The sequence below is a fragment of the Epargyreus clarus genome, unplaced genomic scaffold (assembly GCF_041222505.1).
Source record: "Epargyreus clarus isolate Ecla_fem2 unplaced genomic scaffold, WU_Ecla_fem_2.2 ptg000007l, whole genome shotgun sequence".
In the NCBI taxonomy this organism is placed as follows: domain Eukaryota; kingdom Metazoa; phylum Arthropoda; class Insecta; order Lepidoptera; family Hesperiidae; genus Epargyreus; species Epargyreus clarus.
Window position 1 is genome coordinate 17,343,089 of NW_027332215.1, and position 10,944 is coordinate 17,354,032.

At 33.4% G+C, this 10,944-nt stretch overlaps 1 non-coding gene across 1 annotated transcript; it reads right to left on the reverse strand.

Annotated features, from left to right (window-relative positions):
* Window positions 1–350: 350 nt before the first annotated feature.
* TRNAE-UUC (transfer RNA glutamic acid (anticodon UUC)) lies at window positions 351–422 on the reverse strand. The gene has a single exon. It is a non-coding gene; the product is annotated as a tRNA-Glu (tRNA).
* Between the last annotated feature and the right edge of the window lie 10,522 nt (window positions 423–10,944).

Here is a 10,944-nt window from a genome sequence, read left to right on the forward strand (position 1 = left end):
TATTATTTATTTTGATGTTTTTCCTTTTAATCGGTATTTATTTGTAAATCATTTAGGTCTTATTTTATTTAACGCAAATATCTTTTTAAAGAAAACCTTTTCTCAAAGTGAAAACCGCATTAAAATCTGCTCAATTATTCTCGATATAAGTTTCAGTAATCTTTGGTAAGAATGGAAGATCCATTTTAATAAACCCTCTCATATTAGTAAATGAGTCTCCTTAATTCAGGATGTTGAACCAATAACTTTACACAATTCATAAAATGATAAATAAATAATAAATAATGAAAACATTATAAATTTATTAAAAAAATTAAACATCGAAAAAAAAATTATTTAGAAATCCAGAACTCCCGTACCGGGAATCGAACCCGAGCCTCCTGGGTGAAAGCCAGGTATCCTAGCCACTAGACCATACGGGATACAACTGTACTGAGTAATTTAAGCATCCCAATAAACCACAGACCTATATCTAAATAGATCCCGCGTGTGTACGATTTAGCATGGTTAAACCTCGAAATAAGGAGTTGGATTCAACTCACGTTGACAAAATGTCATTTAGACTGAAAGTAACATTTGTTGACATCGGATGTCATTTAACATCAATAAATATGCCGAATTGCGCGGTAATAAATTGTACAAATTCCACAAGAAAATATTACAGCGATAAAGAAAATATTTCCTTTTATGGGTAAGTAATTATTTTCTTAAAATATGTATGATTTATTTTATAATCAATTATTAAAAATTTGTTGTGGTTTTACAAAGACAACTAGTAACCGAATGTGTTTTTCATAATTTATAGTACATTGCCAGTTGTGGTTATAAAGTTATAAAGCTTATGTATTAAAACCCGCAATGAAAAGTAAAACGATCGATATTTGCTCTCGTCGCTCAAAGACAATTGTCATTGGTTATTTCAAATTGAGTATCTGGTGTTGTAAATGCCAGTTTCTTGTTCTCGATTATTTAATCGATTTTGGAAATGGATGAATAATATTTGCTTAATAAATATTTTGTTACTATTTAACTGAATTGTTAAACGTGTAACGTTTAAGTATTTTTTTATTACATGTTTGTTTTAATTACATGTTTATGTTTAGTTATTTTGTTCAAAATACTTACCATTAAATTTACAGGTTTCCAAGTGATGTCAAGGTTAAAGAGAGATGGATTAAAGACCGGGCATAAATATTGGTCCCAATCAAAGAAAACTGAATTTGTTCTGCTCATTTTAATGAATTCATTATGGCTGGATCATGGCCAGATAGAAGATTAATTTTTTAGTATAAAAAAAGCAAATAATTTATAACATAATTATCAAATATGGTATCTCTGAGTTGTCGTGGTCATGTCGGTTGTGTTCCATCGGAGATCCCGGAGTTCTCCACCAAGCGCCGAGGACGGCCACCGGGGGGGTTTTAGTGCGGTAAAAATCCCACATAACCCGGCGTCACTCCCACGTCGTCGGGTACCTTTTGAAGGTTTCCCCCTCGCAAACAAAAAAAAAAAAGGTAATAAAAGTGATAAAAGCGCCGAAAAGTCGCGAAAGCTAATTTTACAATATTTGTTGGCTCGTCTCCCTAGATTACATCTTATAGGCTGAATTTGAACAACTTCCTTTTATCCTACGGAAACAAATTTGTACGCGTTGGTTCAGTACTAATGACAACGCATTTTATAATAAACTTGACCTGATTTTGGTCAAGATCGCATCTCCAAACTAAAAAGCTCTTCAACGGTCATCATGACACATACGGAATTCTATATAGCCGTTAAATTATAAAATCCAATTCTAGGGTTCCGTACCCAAAAACTATTATAAGCCTCCGCTGTCTTTCTATCGACGAATCGTAATAGACAGAAACTTGATTTTTGACGAAGTATGTATGTATGAGTAACAAACAATGACATTAATACATCTATGGTAACAAATAAAAAATAAATTGAAAATAAATGGGGGTCGCCATGCAAGAAACCGCTATTTTTAGATGTTTTTCGCCTTATCTATTGAACCATAACAGGTGGATACTTAACTTTTTTTACAATGCATTTTCTTACTACGGCTGCTATACTAACAAGTACAGAAAATAAAAAAGATATTTAAAATCGGTAGTACGGTAATGCTTTTGGCAGAGATTAGAAGAAAAACTCTAATGTTTTTTTATGTGTACATATTTTGTAAATAAACGTATATTACACTCAAGAAAACGTATTAATCAAGCCTTCTACGGATACGCTCTGCAAAGGATCGACCAAATAGCCCTAAAAAAAGATCAGTTTAAAATCTATCATCTTTAAAATGATATTAAATATATCCTTTAATTGTTTACCAATATAACTTTCAAAATATGTAGTTAAAGTTACCAAGATCTACGTCAGTTTCACCATAATAATCTGTTTACAAGGTGAATTTTTCAAATAGGCCTTCAGGGGCAAATCCGAAACTATAAGGATTAGCGAAAAATTTTGAAACAAGTAACGAGGCCGATTTTGATAAAAACTAAAAGTGTATCATTAGTTTATAAAATATCTTTTTCCCTAGCCGGATAACACGTGCATTAACAATTTGGCCAGAAATATTAGGTGCATGCATTAGTTGCCTTAGACGTGGCAAACATCTGAATGTACTTGAAAGCACACTAAAACCCCTTTATACAACATTTCTTGCTGAACATAGTGCCTCAATGCACCGATGTTCCGGTGTACCAGTAGGTTGATTTTTTACGGGTGCTAACCATAGATAAGTAAAGATACTTCGCCGCCTTGAAATTGAATGAAGCCACAAACGGCTTATTTTAGTAAGTTCTTTTTTTGAATCCTTGACAAATAAAAACATTTTTAGAGAAAATTTACGAATAAATAACTAATTTACGTAATAATTACGTAATTTAAGTAATAAATAAATAATTATTTCAAATATTTTAGGCACATTTTAGCACGGAGACGTGGCAAAACTTTTTTACGCAACTATTTCAATTCTCAAAACTGGGTACAATTTCTTGTTAGGAGTGAGTAATCTTTACTAATCTATGGTGCTAACATCCAAGGCTCTAAGGAGAAACGATACTACCACTATACTATTTTGAGATGATGTTCAAAAATATTATAAGCTAAATACGCCTCTGGTATTTTCTTGGATATAATTGTAGGTTAAGTACCTTAACGATCGTAATGATCACTTATCTGGGTATCAAATTTAATTAATTGCGAATATCGTAAAGTTGACAAATGAATTTGATATAATTACGACATAGATTAGTAAAGATTACTCACTCCTAACAAGAAAATGTACCCAGTTTTGAGAATTGAAATAGTTGCGTAAAAAAGTTTTGCCACGTCTCCGTGCTAAAATGTCCCTAAAATAATTGAACTTATTATTAAAAATTATTTATTTATTATGTAAATTACGCAGTATTAGTTATTTATTCGTAAATTTTCTCTAAAAATGTTTTTATTTGTCAAGAATTCAAAAAAAGAACTTACTATAAGAAGCCATTTGTGGCTTCATTCAATTTCAAGGCGGCGAAGTATCTTTACTAATCTATGAATTACGATGACAGGCGGTAGCTTTCAAGACTATGAAGACTATCGACAGTCATTGCCTGTCGCTGTCGCTGGCGACCGGCGACGACAGTCGGCGACGCGGGCTGTTTATTACAGCCCCAATAAAATGCGCATTTATTCCGCAAAACAACATTGACCAACCCTATTGGTAGTACATGGTCCTTGTAGCTCCGAGACTAGAATAGGGCTAGGGTATCGCCTACCTGTCGTAAGAGGCAACTAAAAGGGGGCTTCCGGGGTTGCAGGCGGCAAGACTGGGAGCTCAAAAGACGCCATGCATAAAATATTTCCATTTTGATGTACACTGTCTTTTTTTTGTATTTAGCTTTCTTGATAATAATGATGAAACGCCTATTTCGCCTTTTTTGAACAGTCTCTTTCAGCCTTTTTAGTGCAGTCGGTTTTTTTTACTTCTTATAATATAAGTATATTAATTTATTAAAATAACTTTTTATAATTTAGAAATAGCAAAAGAGGAAGCAGTCCAGTTCATGGTCACTGTTGGCCATGGCCATCAATCAGATCCATATGGCTTAACAGGGCTTTTACCTAACGCTGTTCACAGATGCGTTGCCAGTTGCCATTCCTTGGGACTGAGCTGAGGTGATTTCCCCATATGTAAGTCATCCGGCATCTCCACACTATTCCACTGAATCACAGACCTGGTTCACGCTAAGAATGGTTGTACCAGCCACCCCAATGAAACTATACCGATTCTACCACCGTTCATAGATGTGTCCTAAGGAGAAGGTGGGCCAAATAGGTATTTTAAAATTGTATTTCTATTTGCATATTGATAATAACGCAATATGACACGGAAACTAAATAATTTAACATTTTTAAGCAAAAACTCTTCGTCTAATATTAGGAGTTCAATATTATTAACTTAAATAGAAAAAGCTTTTAAGAACAAGCTCTATCTGTCTTAAAATAGTAAAAATAAATGATTAATAATAAAATAAAACCAGTACGTTTCTATTTCGTTTATTTATTGCATAATAATAATTCATATCAATAAATTTACACCTGTACGTTGTATTGAAAAGTATATTACAAAATGTTGGAAATTATACTATACATTTTATACATAGAATGTATTTTGCTATCCATCTGTATTTAATTGTGACGATGTAATTTTTATACAACATCGATCAAACACAGGTTTCATATTTCTGATTTGTATATAAATAAGACAAACTCAACTTCAGCTAATACAGACATCAAAGTACCTAACATAGAAACAATTTAATATTAATATTGCAATCAATTCAAACGAGCATAATGAGCAGATTACACACATTCACACTATCTAACGTAGGCAGTTTGTGCTGTACTACACATCGAGTACTAAACACCATTTACCCTGAATAAATATAACTTTAAGCCTAAATGTAACTAGACATTTAACACAATTGACATCGATTCATGCTTTCCTGTATTGTAGTTTACCATACACATCCACAACAGAACTAACCGCCGTGTAAACATTGAATTATACCAACAATACAATGAATTATACGGCAATTCTATTATTAATTTAGGAAATTGAATTAATTAGGATTTTAAATTTGGAACTAAAAATAAATGGCCATTCGAATTGACTTGTGCATGATATCTAGAGATAGGACGAGCTATTTTACGACGACCCAATATTTTGGGCGACTGCCTTTACCATATTTTATTCCTAGTCGAATACTTGATAAACAATCTACGGTTTTACTCAATGCAGGTACTACTGGCATTAAATCGTGTCAAATATTACACTAATTTTTACAATAAATATTAATACGTTACTGGTAAAATTTAATATTATTATTTTAAATTGTGTCATAAAACAATTATTTAACTAGTAAAGACATATTATTATGGTCATTTTGTGTAAGTCATGGACATAATATATTTCAATGAACATGCAGATGTTGGTACTAATTATAGAAAGAATGTAATAAATAAACTCATGTACATCGCTTATACCGACATTTTATTATAAAATATTATAATTAATTGCTTCAAACAACACCATTGAAACATTAGAAACTGCTATTTCTATCTATGGTGTCATACTTTTACATGCTGATATTATTTACTGGATAGCTAATTAAAATACTGTGTTAACACTACCTATCAAATACTAAGTCCGGATCATGCTTATAAATAGGTAAACGTAAGTATAGTATGAGAAAGTGATACATGTAGCATGATTCAGTCTGATACTGGTGATGTAATTGTCAATATAACAGACATAGCCATGGGCGTGCACAAGCGGGGGTTTAGCTTTAGCTTTTTGTTTCAGAACCCCTGGGTTCCCAAAAGATTCAGAAACTAACCGAGCTCGACTAAGCCAACGCCTACGGACCCCCGTCCTCCCCTGCTCTTACACACACTACCAATATACACAATAAATACATAGTTTAGTAAAAGTTGTGCTGGGAATGATATAGATTTTTAAACAAATAGTGTGACGTGTACAAAACTTACGAAAGCTATTAGGAGCGCAGGCCGACAGCAATAACACTGGCGGTCTTTTTATACTATAATATAACATAGTATTGCATACAGGCAGAAGAAGTTTAAGTAGATTAGAAGATAGATTACAGCTAGGTCAAAATACTGTTTGTAAATACATCGAAGTTTTAATCAACGAAGAATATTTTCATATCACAAACTTTAGATAATAGTTTTGTGCGCATAATTTTAATTCTACTTACCAAGAAGGTAAGTGTAACCTTAAAATGAGATTTTAAACATAGCCTTTATCCGCTAATACAAAAGCACTTTAAAATACGCCGGTTATATTTCTACTATACCATTCATTCTAGTGAATTGTTGTCATACTTTAAGACCGGATTCGATGTACGCAATTTTTTGGAACTGTGATCTTAGTGTTAACTAATTGTGCAAAGTGATCGTGCCACAAATTTATAAAGTGCAGTCTGCATCCCTAATCATCAATAAATGGCTTTGAATTCAACCTTAATATCACGACAACTATAGTCTGATTCATAATTAGGTGTCCAAAATGTAAACAAAGGTGTTGACCTATCAAGAAAATACGTTTCAACTGGTAGTTTCTTATTTTTGACAATATTAAATTAATACAACAATAATAAAATAATAATCTAATAAAAATCTTAATTTTTAATCAAATCATTCAATTCAAATTTTCTAATATTTATATTACCTCAATTTCGTTCCATACAGTAATAATAATAAAAAACAAGGTTTATGGTAGAAAATTAAAATGTGATAATGGTAACACAATCGGAACCCAGAACATTTCTTGTGCCGTCTTTTTATAAGTTTCGTAGCTGATGTTATTCATTTTCGTGATTGTAATTGAACTCGAATGTATTATCGTTTTCATAGCGCGTTTGTTAAATTGTGAATAATTGTAAAGTTTTCGTTTTTTGTTGAGTTTGTTAAAGTTTTTGTTTCTTGTTAATTTTGACAGTGACATTTGTTTGTTTACATTTTGGACACCTAATTATGAATCAGACTATAACTACTTTCCGTGCTAATATTGTTACAACTAAGTGATGTATTGAACCGTAGTATGTGCACCTGTATTATGATTCATATCTTCATATCATATACAGAAAAAATCCGCTTTCACCCAATTGGGTGGGGCATCATATTATACAAATACCTTACCGCTTAGTGATAAACTATACTATACAATATACTGGTAAAATTGTATATACAAATGTTAAGGCCATAGAGGTTTTTGGAATCAATATTATCAGTCTACAGTCAGAAGAGAGGCGATATAATTTTAATAGTGTTATGTTAAAACAATATAGCAAATATTGGTCGGTAATTTTTAAGATAAACATGACAGTAGTATAAAATTCTATACAATACATTTTCAATAGATAAGGCCACTGATTTTAACAGGCAAAATTCACTCTATTTTATTCGTACGCAGTTCCCTTATAACGTGTGTTATTAAAATGCGTAATTAATTATGTAAAATTATAATGAATGTATCAATTATGTGAATAAGTATTGTTTAGTTAAATTTATAATACTGCTTCACAACAAATTAGTAGATTAAAGTATACTCGAGACTCTATCTTGTATGCAAGTGTTTGTTTATGGTATGGCAAAACATATAAACCGAAGTGATGTGGTAATAACATTTTCGATAGTGGAATTCCTAAAAAGGGAGCCGACACTAGCATTGGTGGAATTCTATGTTAACATGCTAAACACAAACTCTTTGTTAAATGCTTGTATATAATACTAGCTGACCCGGCAAACGTTGTGTTGCCATATAAATAAAAAAATGTTAAGGGTGAACAACCCTTATCACTTAGGGGTATAAAAATACATAGTAGCCAATTCTCAGACCTACTTAGAATATGCATATAAAATTTGGTAAAAATCTCGGAGTACGGTAACTGACATTGTGACACGAGAATTTTATATATAAGAAGATTATCGGAGTTTTTAAATATGTTTGTCATATCCATAATTTTTTCCATCCACAAACCAAGGTATAATGCCCAGGAAAAATATCTTTCTTAGCACGCCTACCCGAGTTTCTATCAATGAAATTTCGTGCAATGAAAACCAAGTAATGCTAATTTCATAAAATAACACCACCGTGCTATAAGGTAACTTGCATACAAATGTTTGCACAGTGACACCCTGTATACATGATATACAAATGTGAAAAATGCTATTAATAATAGGTATATTACATTATTTACTAGAAATAGAACTTAAGAGATGACAGGCAATATAATAAGACATTTATTTTCATACATAATTGACAATACAAGAATTGTAATAAGCGATCATAGCCATTCTGAGCATACGTATCTCGGAATACATTTTAAGTAATCCCTCGTTCGATCTCAATTCTCGAATAGGTGGTTAAGGGCTAATAAGGGCCCCCAGAAGACATTGTTCTTTCAGCATCGGCGATCGACGATTTAGCTGCTTTTAACAACGCTTTATTAACTGGACCTGTATGTATCTAGGTATGTATCAACAGCAAGATGGGACTTCGTACCCACCGGCCTCTCATATGCCGCTCTGCTTTTGCAATATGGGGGGGTGGATAGGGATTATTAGGGTCTCGAGGGTACCCTCTTTATATGAAATATTAAATGACATTTTCAATCATGTTTTATCAAATTGCCCGTCGTCCCTTTTATCACACTATTATGCCGCATGCAAACGATACGAATAACTTGCGCTAAGTGCATTACCTACTGTGCATAATAATACAAATAAGATATTTCACTTCTTGATTTATTTGCTTTAAGTAAGACAAGCAGTGGTAAGATACGACGAGTACGTCTGTCTGATCAACGACCCTACATATTTTTTGGTCCTTTGAGCCGGATAAACCCCAAAAGAAGAGAACACTTGTAAAATAAAAATGTACGCTCAATATTGACTTGAATTTTTTATTGTCACACAGGGATATTGTAATTTTCATTGTCTTTGGCCCATATAATAGTTTATGAAATGGTATAACAATTCATTTATATCTAATGACATTGAACTTGCCAGAAACTGGCCATGGCATGTGCCACATCTTGGTATAGTCCGCGCCAAACTACTAGTCCGAAGTAACTACTCTGAAGTTGTTGCGCGCAGGTTTAGTTAATTAGTAACTTCGTAACGTAAGGAAACACTAATGCAGCTATGTACCCGCGGGCGAGAGCGGGCAGCGGGGGGTGCCGGATGAGTGCCGAGCTGTCTTCGTCCCGCTAATATCTTCAATTTGCTATTACAAAGCAACTCGTTTCTATATTCGAAGCGGAGTAGATATGAATCATTATATAGGAGAATACTTTGTCTTACCACTACTTTTACACTATTTAGTGATCCCCACACGCGTGCGACTCAACCTGTTTGTAGTTGGAAAATGAATCTTAATAAACATTATTCAATGCAATTGACCATTAGCGCAAGTACTATTGTTTGATACAATTCACTACGCAACGTTTGCAAACGGCAATGTTTTTGTTTATAAAATTGTTTCTTATTATTGCCAACATTGTATTCATGATAGTATAATACTTCAGCGTTACTCACATTAAAATATTGTCAAGCAACAGTTGATTAAAACTTAATTTATACTATTTATTTTGTACTTATTATTGGCAGTTCTTTTGTTTTGCAGTATTGCAAAGTTAGTTGAAATTACGTGGATATATTCATACGGGCCCATTTCCTGTCACACGGTTTAATTTCGGAGAGCGTTTCGTTTCTACTGTGCACACTGTGCTTTGTGTACCGCATGCGTGTGTTTTATGTGACAAGAAAAGAATAGGATGCGACTGGCACTCATGCGAAGCGAGTCCGCACGCAGGCACTAAGCCGCGTGACAGGAAAATACCCTAAAATGTAGGAGAATGATGCCTATAGCTTCGAATAGAATAAATTCTTACTCTACATTTATTCTAAGTGTAATATACAGTGTCAAAAAGATGTCAAAACGTATAACTACAATACGTGGTAAGTATAGAATAAATCATTGCCTTCAAAGTTATGAACGAATACTTTCTACTAATAGTATTGTAGAGTGTGCCATAAGTATATTAGATCACTCGTGTTCAATTTCAATACAGTATTATAATACAGAGATGTTTAATACATTGCCCTTCATACTTATGTAGTTATAATGATAAAGGTAAAGGAAATAAAGTCAGCGCTTGACAACTCTTGTCACTTCCAGGCGATTAGGTGATTCACTCATAACATTTTCAGGTTAACATATTCTCAAAGAAAACAAGCTAATTTTTTAACTATTGGACAGAGAGGCAAAGCCTGTTTTATAATACCTATGATAAAAATTGTTAAAAATCTTTGATCGACTCCAAAAAATACTTTTTCAAGCCATAAACCGTTGTAAGCCCACAGTTGATATAAGAACATCTAATAGCCAAGGTTACTCTTTGTAGTAGTACACTCTTGGCAGAGTGGTCGTGGCATCATCATGGCAATTGGTCAGTCATCAGAGCTATCCTGGATAACAAGACTTACGATCCTTCGCCACCTCTACCATTGCACGCATTGCGACAACATTCGACAACGGAACACTGCGTGCTAGACTTTATAAATCCCGCTCCACATTCTCGCGAGAACGCGAGAAAAACCCGTTTCGTATAGACTACACATTCTCGTTTCTCGTGGTCTTCTCGCGTTCTCGCGATCCCATTTTCATTAGAATTAGTTGAAACGACATGGCCGTCGATCAAAGATACAACATCGGACATGTCTTCTTCTGTGAGCTGGCCAAGCGCGTACTGAGATGTTGTCTTATGACAAGAGATTGACAAATCATGAAAGTGTACGATTATAGTCAACTTTCGACTTCCGGGCGAAAACAAGTATATTTAAGTATGTTAGTAACAATTA